Source organism: Gossypium raimondii, chromosome 11 (assembly GCF_025698545.1).
Source record: "Gossypium raimondii isolate GPD5lz chromosome 11, ASM2569854v1, whole genome shotgun sequence".
In the NCBI taxonomy this organism is placed as follows: domain Eukaryota; kingdom Viridiplantae; phylum Streptophyta; class Magnoliopsida; order Malvales; family Malvaceae; genus Gossypium; species Gossypium raimondii.
This window is the reverse complement of record NC_068575.1, coordinates 27,612,336-27,626,632: the sequence shown is the minus strand read 5'-3', so window position 1 is coordinate 27,626,632 and position 14,297 is coordinate 27,612,336. Positions and strand designations below refer to the sequence as shown.

The 14,297-nt window shown below is 35.2% G+C and overlaps 1 non-coding gene across 1 annotated transcript; it reads right to left on the bottom strand.

The window, feature by feature from the left end:
* Positions 1–1,979: 1,979 nt before the first annotated feature.
* Positions 1,980–2,086, bottom strand: LOC128035019 (small nucleolar RNA R71). The gene has a single exon (XR_008191423.1). It is a non-coding gene; the product is annotated as a small nucleolar RNA R71 (small nucleolar RNA).
* Between the last annotated feature and the right edge of the window lie 12,211 nt (positions 2,087–14,297).

Genomic DNA, 14,297 nt, shown 5'->3' with positions numbered 1-14,297 from the left:
TAGGGAATAGAATGAAGAAAACTCAAGTCTGCCTTCAATGTTACGACACAGACTGAAGGTGTCACGACATACCCCTAAAGATGGCTACAGAGGAGCATACTGGTTGCTATGTCCTGACACAGGTCCTGGTGTGTCCCGTCAATGACTTTGGGACAAAAATTAGACATGAAGCAGGGGATTTTTTGTCCACATAATCAAACTTAAAGCTCTGGAATGTTAGCTGACCTAGGGTTAAGGATGACAGCCACTTGAAGGCTATATATAGGCTCTTTTGGAACATGTTAAAGACATTTTTCCATTAACCTTATTTCTTCCATTAAAATTAGTAACCTTGTTTCTTCCATTAAAATTAGTTTTGTTTTTTTTCTTTCTTTCTTAGGTTTTTAGAGTTTAGTTTACTTGTTCGTTGTTTTCTTTCAAGAGATTTTGATTGTGGACTCATTCAACTTTGTGGATTTGCGCTTAAATATCAATACATTCAGGCTCTATCATTTACTCTACCTTGGCAATTTAATTAGCTTGTTTTCTCTTTAGATCGATTATATATTGTTTATGAACGCCATGAGGAACTAATCCTTCTATGGGGGATTAGCGATTGAAGGTATGATCTTTTAACTATTTTGTAAGGTTACTCAATGGATCAACTATTTAGGAAAGGGAGAACGTGAAACAAACCCTAGGCATGACAACCCCGGGAAGTCATCAAGGTGAGAATTAACCCAAAATTTGTATTGCCCATCCGAGAGCACCTTAACCCCAAACCAATTTGGACTGTGAGGTCGTAAGATAAGTAGTTATTGCTGACTCCTTATGTTAGTGGAAGATCAGAAGATCCTACTAAGGTAGCGACTAGTTGATTGATGAGGAACTCGAAGTGACAGTTGATAGAGATTACCAAAGCAAGATAATCACCCATAATCAGATTTGATTTATTCTTCCTTTTTAATCTCTTGAATTTTATCTTTTTATGTTTTTTTTATTTTTATTATTTAAACATCAAAAAATATTTTATTTTATATTCTTCGTGCTATATTTGAATCCAAAGTACTAATTAATTCTTTTAGTGCTTAGGTTAAAAATAATCTGGTGCTCGCCTCCCTTGGGTACAATCCTCGAACTACTCACCCACTCCATTTTAAAACTATATTACAACTACATCTGTATACTTGCAGATACCACCTAATAATTCTATATTTTATTGCAGTATTCATATCTGGACGTTGGTACGGGTCAAGTTTTTGGCGTCATTGCTAGGGAGGCAATGTCACTAGGTTAATTTTATTTTCTGTGCGTAAAAGAATAATTAGGAAATTTCTTGGTTATAGATACGATTCTATTTTATTTCATTTATTGTTACTAATATTTCCTTTTTGGATTTAGTGTATGACTCCAGTAGGGGCACACCTATTGTAGCAGCAACAGATCCAAAGAGAATAATCCGAAGAAATCACTGACAACAACAGTAGCAACAGCAAAAGATGCTAGATCCACCTTTACCAACTGCGAGTAACGTACCACATGAAAATATACTATTTAACGACATTGATGGTAATGCCCTAGGAAACTCGCCAGCACCATAGCTTCTTACAAACATTTAGTTGGCTCGGAACAAAAGAACTTTAAGGGATTATGCCTTACCAAGTCTGGATATGGTCCAAGAAAGTATAGCAAGACCGAAAATTATAGGTAATAAATTCGTGATAAAGCCGACTATGATTCAAATGATCCAGAATAATCTATAGTTTAGGGGCATTATGACAGAGGGCTCTAATCAACATTTAAAATGGTTCCTTCAACTCTATGATACTTTTAAGTATAATGGGGTCACTAATGACACTATTTGTCTTTGGTTGTTTCCCTTTCTCCTTGATCGATAATATTTTTCTTGGTTAGACTCGTAGGCATCAGGGTTTATCACAACATGAGATGAATTACCTGGAAAATTCTTACAGAAGTTTTTCCCAATCAGCAAAGCAATATAACTAAGAGGAGATATTGTTATTTTTAGATAGATGGAGGGAGAAAGTTTCTATGAGGCATGAGAACGGTTCAAAATGTTGATTCAAAAATGCCCACACCACGGATTTCCTGAGTGGATGTGACTGCAGGTGTTTTATAATGGGTTGGATGCAAATGATCAATCTGGATTAGATGGAGTAATTGGAGGACCCCTTATGAACAGAAATTATGAGGATGCATACAAGATCATTGAGAATATGGCATTAAACTCCTGCCAGTGGCCAATTGAAAGATTCACATATGGTCAGAAACCAACTACAATAAAAGCTATCAAGAGGATGATAAGTATCAACGGTTAGTGGATAGACTCAATCGTATCGAATCAACTTCTACACTGTCTATGCATAGGAGAGATAAATCGCTCTTCCACTATATCAAAAACTTGACTAAATATGTGAATTACGTCGAAAACAGGGGTGGAAAACCTTATTCAAATACATATAATCCCGACTCGAGAGATCACCTGAATCTGAGATGGAGAGGAAACCAATGAGCAGGTAATAATGTAAATCATGTTAAAAACACTAATTACCAACCTCCTTATTTGCAAAAACCCCAGGACAAGGTCAACCCAAATGACCATACTACATGTGATCAATAGTTGGAAAAAATTGAGGGAGAAATGCAGTCAATGAGAACTGATATCAAACAGGTGCAGTCTGAGTTCATCAATTCAACAAGAACTTTAATTAAAATCGAGGATCAAATGAGTCAATTGATAAGAATGATGGTTGACAACAATAGAAAATTGGTAGAGATATTTTCGGCAACATGAAAGATAATCCATGGAGAGAAGGTAAAGAGCATGTGAAAGCAATTGCACTATAATCAGGCAAAGTACTGAGTTGCCGAGAAACCACTACTTCAGAGACAATCATGGAGAATAATGACAATCCTCAAAAGGCATCTGTAGATGCATAAAATGAGCCAGAAATAGAGGGGGTAATCACACCGGTAGTAAAGAAAGAGAAGAAAGTAACTAAAGATTTTGTTGGGACAAAAATCCCATTCCCTTCGAGACTAGAAGAAAAGAAAAGGTGGGATGAAGATGAATTTGTAAGTTCTTAAACATGTTTAAAACATTGAATGTTAACCTACCTTTAATTGAGTTAATTGAAAAAGTTCCAAAGTACGACAAGTTTTTAAAGCAAATGATGGCTAGGCATAAGAAAATAAAGGTAGGAGAACAGCTTACTTTAAATGTTCCTGTAGCGTGATTATTGCAAGATAGGTACCTTGAAAATTGAAAGACATAAGGAGTTTTACCATTCCTATAGAGATAGGAAGTATTCACTTTAATAAAGCTCTATGCGATCTAGGAGCTAGTATTAATTTTATATCTCTAATAATTTTTGAAAAACTCTGTTTAGGGGATCTGAAAACTACTCAAATAACGCTACAACTGGCTGACAGGTCTTCAGTACATTCAAAAGGAGTATCAAAAGCTGTGTTAGTCAAATGTGAAGCTTTATTATCCCCACAAATTTTGTGGTACTTGATTTTGAAGAAGATCGTGAGATACCGATCCTATTCGGAAAACCCTTTTAGCCACTTTGAGATCCACCATTTATTTAAAAAAGAATGAATTCATTATGAAAATTAATGGTGAGGTTGAAACTTTTAAATGTGGTCATCAATCAAGCGATGAAGATAAAAAGAAGTTAGGGAAACAATTTAGAAAATTATTTATTTTTAATGTCCCTGAGTCAAGGGACATGCTTCCTTTTATGCATACAGAAAAAATAAATAGGTTTAAAGAAAGAGGCAAATGGGCACAGATGGAATGGCATGATGTAAGATGGACCAATACCAACAGAATAGGGAAATCCTCCATCGATGAATTAGTAACACTGTGGGATGAATCTGGTAGTAAAACATAAAAAAATAGTTGAATTGTTGTTTAACCTTTTGTAAATTAGTGTATATGAAACTAATCACCCAGATTAGATTTTGACTTTTATTTGGTGTAGGTTCATCTCTAAACTGAAACATCCTTAAAGCTGGAAGTTTTTAGCTGAAACAGAGTAAGTATCGTGACATCGCCCTAGGGAGTCACGACATAGTAGACAATTTCCTTTAGACCTCCAAACTGCAGGGTGTGTCGCGACACCAACCCCAGTATCACAACATAGGTATTCTACTAGGGATATCGCGACACGGAACCCCTGTGTCGCGACATTGCTGCAATTTTCTTCAAGGTCGACCCAACCCTATTGCATAACAAGACGAAATAATCTTCATTTAACCCTATTTTTAACCCTTTAAAACCCTATTTTCTAACCTAAAACCATACCTACTTCTAATTAAAACACCCCTTAAACCCTAATTCCCCAAACTCTCTCAAATCCCATAAAATCTCTTAAACCTTAAACCCTAATTTCTTACACATTCTATTTATTTTTAGCAAACTTTTCAACCATATTTAATGCAATAAGGAATGGAACCATTGTGGGAAAGGAAAAACTAACTTTGATTAAAGGTAAAGGGTTCTTAAATTCAACTTTTTACTATTATATTGAATTATTTGCTTAGTATTATATTAGAATATCATACCTCCTAGAAAAGTTAGAAAAACCAATGAATCCGAACCATCGATGGATCAAAACTCCGCTAATTTTGCAAACCCGAATGTTGGGAAATATTTTATGGAACTTCAAGGAAAACCCTTTATCTAAGAGAGGGGATTCAATCTGTTAATGGTTATGTGTAAGGAGATATGGCCTTTAGGTAGATTTCATAGGTGGGAACGTTTTTGCACGATCCTGAAAGAGAATATTACGGTTCCCATTATTTAAGAGTTTTATGCGTCTTTACAAGACCATGAGTTTAGAAATACTGAAGGTCGTATGTGAGATATGGTACTTGTGCGGGGGAAGCAAATGCGAGTAACCCCTCAAATCATTTGTGATTTTTATAATGCTCTATATTATGCGAATGATTTTATTGATGAAACTAATCTAGAATACTTTCAAGATATAGATATGGACAATATTATAAATTTCTTAACTTAAGGTAGGGGTTAATGGAACCGGTATCCAAGTATCCTTTCATAAAGCGATCATTTTTCTTGAGGCTAAAATGTGGGTCCAATTTGTATGGACAAGAATCACACTTACTTTAAATGTTTCTAATGTTAATACTTTTATAGCAGTATTACTCTATGTTATTTTATAGAAAAAGCAAGTATCTATCCGTAAATGGATTCGTCAGAACATGAGGAGATACACTGGTAGACAGAAGGTAGGAGTCTTCTTCCCCACCTAGTGACGGTATTATGCAGAAAGACAGGTGTACCTATGACATCCATTGAGCAGTCGCTAAAATCATCAAAAAGTTTTATTGGCAACACCTTGTTCCAATAGTATACAGAATTGCGAGCCAAACAAATAAAGGATTGGAACAAGCGACAATAGGAAGTGACGGCTACACCGAATCCATTGCAAAGGTTGACACGAGCTCAACAAAATGTCTATGAAAGTATTCATCCAAAGCTTGATTGTATGATAGAGTGGATCCAAGAGTCGGGACCAATATTCCAAGAATGTGCAAAGCAAAATAACATCTGGGTCCCTAATTACACATCTGGTGTGTTAGAGGTTAGGTTGGAAGTTAATGGAGTCACTCAAGTGGCCAATGTAGCATGTTGGATTCGGGTTGAACCAACTCGACTGGGTCTAGCGTATTATATTTTTGGTATCAGAGCTAACTAGGTTTGCCAAGCTGATTATTCGACAGGTAAATTTTCCAGAACAGTGAGGTGTGTTCACCAGATTTGGCGTAGTAGGCTCACTAGAGTTGATAAGGTAAAATCATCAAACTACGAATGAAATTGACGCGACTATGAAAGTGTAATTGTTTGTTCGAGGTAGGACTGGGAACAACATTGCCTTGTTCAACTGTATCCTTTGTAGGTTTATGGTTTGGGTCATCTATCCGCCATTTGCCATTCCAGTAAGTATATTTGTTAAGTGAGAACTGTGTTCATAAGTATGTTTGTTAAATGCGAACAGAGTTCGCAAGTTTGTATGTTAAGGTTAGGATATCCAATTGTGTATGTTTAATATCTTACCCAAACCAATGTATCGTGTACATTTTGAGTCATTGAAAATGCCTCCCCAAAGAGTGAATGCGATTAGTGTGAATAAAGCTGCCAACCCCTCTGAAGCTGACAAGAATTCGGTGGCGCCTGAGCGACCTTACAGGGAAAATATTTTGGAAGATGGTATGCAACCACTAGTGCAAGCAATGACAAGAGATTTTCAACAAGCTGCTAATGCCAACACTGCCCTCGTGAGCAGAGGGTTGCCATTGGAACATCTGCGATCTCTCGGATGTCGAGAAAATACTTGAGCAGATGGCATGTACTTATGAAGAAAAGTTGGGATGCATTGTTTCCTTACTCACCGACAAAGCCCATTATTGGTGGAACATAGTGAAACAAGGGACTACTGCAGACCGTTTAACGTGGATTTCTTCTTGAAAACCTTTAAGAAGAAATTTATGGGTGAGCAGTATATGGAACCTCGCAAGTGAGAGTTTATCAATCTAGTGCAAGGTGAGCTATTTGTGGCTGAGTATGAGGAAAAATTCATGCGATTAAATTATTATGTAGTAGAGATGGTTTGCAGGAAAATGATCACTGTCAGAGGTTTCGTTTTCGGTTGCATTGCGGCATACAACTCTATCTGGTAACTCAAGATACAACATGCTCAAGTTATGTCTAATGTAGTATTAACAATGAAAGTGGAAAAGATGTTAGGTAAAGGCTGTGAAGCCTATCTCGCATTTGTGATGTGTTCACAGGACAAGGCGATAAGGGTTCCCGAGGTACGTAATGTAAAGGACTTTTCTTATATGTTTCCTGACGAGCTACGTAATTTACCACCAAACTGCAAAGTGGAGTTCGCCATTCAGTTGTACCCTAGTAGTTCACCAGTGTCCATTACACCCTATCGCATGGCATCAAAAGAGCTTAAGGACCAAAAGATACAAATTCAGGAGTTGGTTGGCAAATGTTTCATTCAACCAAGCATATCCCCATGAGGATCGTGAGTTCTATTTGTGAAGAAGAATGATGGAAGCTTAAAAATGTGAATTGACTGTAGGCAGTTGAACAAGTTGACTGTCAAAAACAAGTACCTATTGCCAAGAATTGATGACCTGTTTGACCAGTTACGAGGAGCCACAGCATTTTCAAAGATAGATCTATGATCTGGTTACTACCAACTTAAGGTGAATGAATTAGATGTGTTGAAGACAACATTTAGAACAAGGTCTAGGCACTATGAGTTTTTAGTTATGCCTTTTGGGTTGACATATGCACCTACTGTATTCATGGACTTAATAAATCGAGTGTTCCATGAATATTTGGACCGATGTGTGGTGGTCTTCACAGATGATATTTTGGTGTATTCACTAACTGAGGAGGAACATGTTGCTTATTTGCGAACTGTGTTGCAAATTCTACAAGAGAAAAAATTGTTCGTAAAGTTTAGTAAGTGTGAATTATGGCTCAAAGAATTTGCGCTTTTTTGGCACATGGTTTCAGCAGAAAGGGTTTTTGTGGACCCAAAGAAGATTGAAGCAATTGTAGAGTGGAGATCGCCAAAGAGTGTTACTGAAGCACGAAGCTTTCTAGAGCTCACAAGATACTATCGAAGGTTTATTGAGGGGTTCGCCACCATAGCAGCAGCCATAATGAAGTTACTATAGAAAAATGAATAGTTTGCATGGACTGAAGAAATGTAGTAGAGCTTCGACAACCAGGGAAGGATTTTGCGGTCTATAGTGATGCCTCGCAGACTGGGTTGGGATATGTACCGATGCAGGTAGGGAAGGTATTAGTTTATCCTTTCAGACAATCGAAGATGCATGAGTGGAGCTATCCAACCCACGATCTGGAGTTAGTAGATGTGGTGTTCGCACTCAAGATTTGGCAACACTACTTTTACAACAAGCGATGTACTATTTACACAGGCCATAAGTGCATCAAGTATTTGCTCACGCAAAAGGAACTAAACCTGCAACAGAGAACATGGATAGAGTTACTAAAACACTACAAATGTGTGGTAGAGTATCACCTAGGCAAGGCAAACGTAGCAGCTGATGCACTAAGCAAGAAGTCAGTATGCGAGTTACGAGCACTATTCGTGCAACCGAGTGTAATGAGTGATGGAGGATTACTCGCAAAGCTGCATGTAAGGCCATCTTTATCACAGAAAATCAAAGAAAATTAGCCAACAATGAGGGGACTTCACATTAAATAATGAATGAGTACTCTATTTTCGTGGAAGACTTTGTGTGCCGAATAATAAGGAGATTTAACATGTTATCCTCAATAAGGACCACAATAGTACCTATGCAATACACCCTAGTAGTAACAAGATGTATTGTGACCTTCACAAACTATATTAGTGGCCTCGTTTGAAGCGAGTTGTTACAGCCTTTTTAGCGAACTATCTAATTTGTCAGAAGGTGAAAGCAGAACATCAGTATCCTTTAGGATTGCTTCAACCACTAAAAATTCCAGAGCGGAAGTGGGAAAGAATCATCATGGATTTTGTGCTAGGTTTCCCACTGATTTTAACAAAGAAAGGTGTTATTTGGGTGATTGTGGATCTATCAGGCCCCGAAAATAGATTTCATAGTTTGGGGTAATTTTATTGGGTTTCGAGTGAAAATTGGGAATTATTCAGGTTAATTAGTGATTTATATTCTTAATTAGTTAACTTAATTTCATCTAAAAATCGGTAAATAATATTCCAAAAAATAAAAATATTTTAAAAAAAATTAATTTTATGGTTTTAAATAATTTTTGGGTAAAATAAATATTTTGGGTTAAATTGGAATTTAAAAATAATTTAAATGGTGGTTTAATTGGGTGGTTTAAAATATTAATTAAATGCGACTATTTTGAAAACCAAGGGAAATGTGGAAGAGGTTTTATAGCAAATAAACCATATTTTCAGAATTTTAGAGGAAAATGAGCAAATTGTAAAACAAGGGAAAAGGGGGAGTGGCCTGATGGAAAATTCCCCAAATTTTGAAAATCAAGTGGGGGTTTTCAGTTTTAAAAACTCTGCAACTACCTCATTTTTCACTCAGTTTTCACCCGAATTGAGAGCTTTTTCTCTCTCTTTTTCTCTTGTTTCCATAAACCAAATATCAAAGAATAGATCAAAATCTTTTCTCTCCTAAAATTCTGATAGATGGTTACGCGCGGACCAAGATCGAGTTGTCAAGTCACGGAAAAGTCCAACGAGAGCTATAACACATGGGCTGAAACGGAAACAGAAAACAGAAAATTAACCTCAAAGATCAAGAAACCCAAATCGAGAGAGAAAATAGAATACTTGGGCGGCAAGAAATCTGGAAAATATGAATAAAGGACATTTCTTGATGCTAAAGAATGTTGCAAAAATAGATCTTGAAGTTTGGAATGGCTGAAACGCAACAAGAACAATAAAACAAGTTAACTAATAATTCGGCACAAGCAGAAAAAAGTTAAAGAGGAATAAACAGCAAGAAAGATAAAAAAAGTCCTAAGAAGCCTTGAAATCAAGAAAGATTTCACAACTCCCTCCAATGTAGAAACACGGCAAGAAGAAGGCTGAAGATGGCTCCCACAATCTAAAATATTATTAAAACTACTTCTAAAGAAAACTCAGGAGAAAATTCTTGGAGAAATTCAAAGAGAATTCTCATTCAACAAAAATCTGATTTCATTCTAATTGATTACTAAAGGTGGCCGGCCAAGCCATATTATAGGCCTTTTAACTATTTTCCTAACCCTACTAGGAAAACTAAAAAAACCCTAATTATTAACTTCAAGGGAAATTCGGCCAAGGCTTTTAATGGGCCTCTTGGGCTGAATTTTTATATAGGAATTTATTCATAAAGTCTAAAAATTAAAACTAAGTATTTAAAGAATTAAAATCTTACAAATTGGGCCACTTTGACAATTTGGCCTGATTTTCAACTAAGTCTAATTTAAACTTCTTGGTTGGGCTTGGAACATCTTATTGGGTCGTATCTTCAAGAACTTGGGCTTGTAATCCGTTCTCTCCCGAAATTGGCTCGTTGATGCTCGTAATTGAGATCCAATGCGCTTTAGCTGCAAGATTCAGTTTCTTGGGTCAAGATTTCCAGAATTTGAAATCTTGATTTTCTTGATTCTTGAAATCGCTCAAAACAGCAAAATTGGACCAAGATTCGGTTTCTTGATTTTCTTGAAAACAAGAAAGTGAATCTTGATTTTCTTTTTCCTTTGTGTACACATCTAAGGCCTTCCTAATGAAGTCTTGAACGGTTCCATTTAGTTTCATACGCATTTGTTTGGCATTTGACCTCGTTATTGGGCCTTGTGGTAATTTGAGCCCATCACGTTCTTCAGCTTGAATTGGGCCTTTGTGACTCGTATCAAATTCTCTCTAAAATCTCTCGAAATAATTTTCAAAGTTGGGTAAAAATTTATCCAAATTTCTTCAAGCATTTTGATTCAAACTTCCAAATCAATGATTTGAGTTCAATTGAAGGTAATCCTTATATCTGAACTTTTTTTTAAGTTGATTTCAATCATTATTGTTAATTAAAGTGATGATAATGGATCTTCAACTTGGATCAACAATGGTGGATCTTTAATTTTGAGTTGGAATCCAAATATTAATGGATGTCTAAGCTTAAAATAGATTTAGTAAGAGGTTTTTAATCTTAAACCAAAAGATCAAACACGTTTTATGGATCAATTTTGAGAAATTCAAATTTGATCAAGAACATGGATGATTTTTCTGAAAAATTATGAAAAGGGTTAAATGATGAAATTAACACTTAGAATACATGTTATTGGACTAGGAATGAAGATTAGAAGTGGTTTGAGGTGCTGAAAAGGGAGTTTAGTTGAGGAATTTCATATTTTGGCTTAGTTGTACAACATCGATAAGGTAGTTTAGAGTAATGATTTAGATTCGTATACTTTATCAAATTTAATGTTTCTTGTTGCTATTGTTAGTTTGTAATTCATACTTTGTCTTTGTTAAAGCTCCACATCAAAAGGAGGAACGTGCAAATCAGAATTGAAGCTCAAACTTGCTTGTTTGAACACATTTTTGCTTAAAGAGCTAAGTGTGGAGGTGAGTGATATTAAGGGAAATTTGGTAAATTGGTTTTATTATGTGTTAAATTAAAGGTTTAATTGGTGTTACTAATGACTTAATTTCATATTGGATGGTTGGATTTGTAAAAATATGTTTTATTTTATAAAAAAGAAAAATGGCAATTGGTTTGGTAAGTTGTGTATTATGCTTTTAGCATGACTAAATTGTATGGAATAAATTGATATTTGGAGCATGAATTTCTGATTTATTGAACATTTGATAAATGTGTTCTAATTGGTATATGAATATTGGGAAAATGATATTTGTTATGCTTAATTTTATTCATGTTAAAATTGCTTAGGAACATTCGTTTACTTGCATTTTAACATCCTAAATTAAGTGATTAAACAACAGATTTTATGCCTTGTATGTATGATTATATAGCCAACATTTCATGGTGGATCAACTAAATATAGTTGGCATGCCATAGGATTTGTGAGTACTCACCATTAGTTGTGATATTGTGAGCATATGGCTCTTGGTGGACTAATTTGTTTGGAGTAGATAAGGGAGCGTTGAGCTTGAGTCTCTACTCATCGGGTTATTTGAGGCGTTATAATGGAGTGTCTAGCTTTGGCTTGCTCAATTCGGAGGATTGTATTTGATTTGTGGGAGTTCAGAAATCTGTTTATCCAATGTATGATCACACGTTTACTTATTGCCATGGATGTATTATGCCAATATAATTGTTTGATTGTGCCAATATAACTGAATGTTTATGTGTTAAAAGATGACTTTACATATTGATTCTTAATTCTTGAAATAGCATGTGATGCTATGGTGAAATGTTAACATGTTGTAACTGAAAATTTAATGCTTAATTACTTTGAGTTATGCATGATTGGGTGCAAATTACTTGATGTTTTTAGTATCATTCACTGAGCTTTTTAAGCTTACACCCTCACATTTCGTGTAGAGAATTTTTGGGTGTAAGGAGTTGAGAAGCGAGTGCAAGGGCGATCAAGAATAGGGCTCGGTAGTGTTTTAAGTAATTTACTTTAGAGACTCTATAGGGGCATTACGATGCTTTTGGGACTAGTGTTATTTTACTTGTAATGGACATTGGACATTAAATTTTGGACTATAATTTTGGTAATTTATAATTACTTTAATACATGATTTTATGTCTAATTGATTTTTGATTTATGGTATGTTGATGAGTATTCGTACGATGGTTGATAACACGATGTATGAATCATGTATTTTATACTAACAATGTTTAATTCAAGCTTACCATGGAGTAGATTACTTGCGACTAAGGTACGTAGCTTGTGTGAATTAATTGGTGTTTGCTAAGTGTGCAATTGGGTGTTAAATTTTGATTAATTTTTGCATATTTGTTATGAATAAATTAAATTGGAAATGTGTCGATGTTTATAGTAATTAATTGTAGCTATTTTAAATTTAATGGGTAAGTAAAATATGTAAAATCAAGTAATTAAAATGAATTTTAGACAAAAATAGGTGCAATGGTTTGCACACGGGCGTGTGGGTTTTTAGGGGTTAGATTTTTGGATTTTGTAATCTAGTATTCTAATTTGCTTAATTTATAATTTAGTCCTAAAACTTGATTAGATTAATTGAAGCCTTTAATGATAGGGAAACTTGGTAATATTTTAGGGTTAGACTTGTAACTATTAATATTTGGTAAAGACACTCTTATTTTTAATTTGGAAAATGTACTAAAATTTTGTAAAAGTTGTGATTTAGTCCCTAATAATAAAACTTGAATTAGACATAGTAAATGAACTCAAATTAAGCTAAAATTTTTAGGTCTTGCATAATTTAACTAAAATAAGGTCGGTAACTATTTAGAAATAAAATCAGGATAGTTTAACCTTAGGTGATAAAATAACCAAAATACCCTTAGGTTTAAATACTTGGAAAAAGTTTAAAAATGGTTCACAAATGGCTTCCGCATTAATAAATGATAGTTAATTAGTTATAAATGAGGTGTTATAAGTTTGGGGTGGGTGTTGGGTGGTCGTTAGCTGAAGAGTCGCTTCAGTGGCTAATGTAACGCCTCGGCTTTCGGTCAGTCCGTCCCGATTGGGTTTGGGGTATCACAAGATTACCTTACCAAAATTCCACATTTTTTTAGCTGTTCGCACAAGCTACACTTTGCAAAGGCTCGTAGAGATGTACATCATCGAGGTAGTGAGACTTCATGGTGTACAAGTTTCTATTATTTCCGATCGAGATCATTGATTCACTTTGAAATTTTGGAAGAGTTCGAAAAAGGCTTCAAACCCAAAGGCAATTGATATGTTTAATTTCAACATTACGTATCATCCTCAACAGATTGTCAATTGATATGTCGTAATTCGTGGTAGCAGATTAAACTAGTTTTCATACTTAAGGAGCTTGAATACTAGCAATTCTATTATGTTTTATTTAGTTTTTCTATTTTAGTTTTAATTCAATAAAAAGCGTAATTTGAGTTTTTTCATGACCTTGTCGGCCAAAAGAGGCCTAAGGGAGGATTAACATACTTAGTGAGTGTGTAGGACACCATTCAAAGGCATGAGAGCTCAAGGCTGGTTGCCATATTGCAACACAAGAGTCCAATGTCGCAACATAGTAAACAGAGTGCCAAAATTCCAAGACTGCCTTTGGTATCGCGACACAACAAGTGGTTGTTGTGACACACCCCTAAAGCTGAACCTAAAGCCAAGCAATTTGCCTTTAATGTCACGACACAGGTAGTGGATGTCGTGACATTGACCCTATATAGGAAGAATTACAAGCGAAGGGCATTTTGGTCCACACAAAGGCTAAGGATGATGACCAACCCTAACATTATAAATAGACTCATAGGACACTTGAGAAGGATGACTTTCATAACTTAGAATTTTCTTCATAATTTAGATTTCAGTTTTTAGTTCTTTTTAGGCTTAGGAATTATTTTCAATTGTTTCGTCGTGTTCATCGAAAGATCAAATTTGTATATCCAATACAAACTCTGTGGATTTCTACGCATCAATTATTAAATACAATTCAGGATTCTTCTTAAACCTTTATTCTTGATTCATTCTTTATGTGTATCTTATTATTATGTTTACCATGTTTATGGAATCCATGAGAAACTAATCCTCTTATAGGTGATTAGCGAGTGGAAGTGTAATT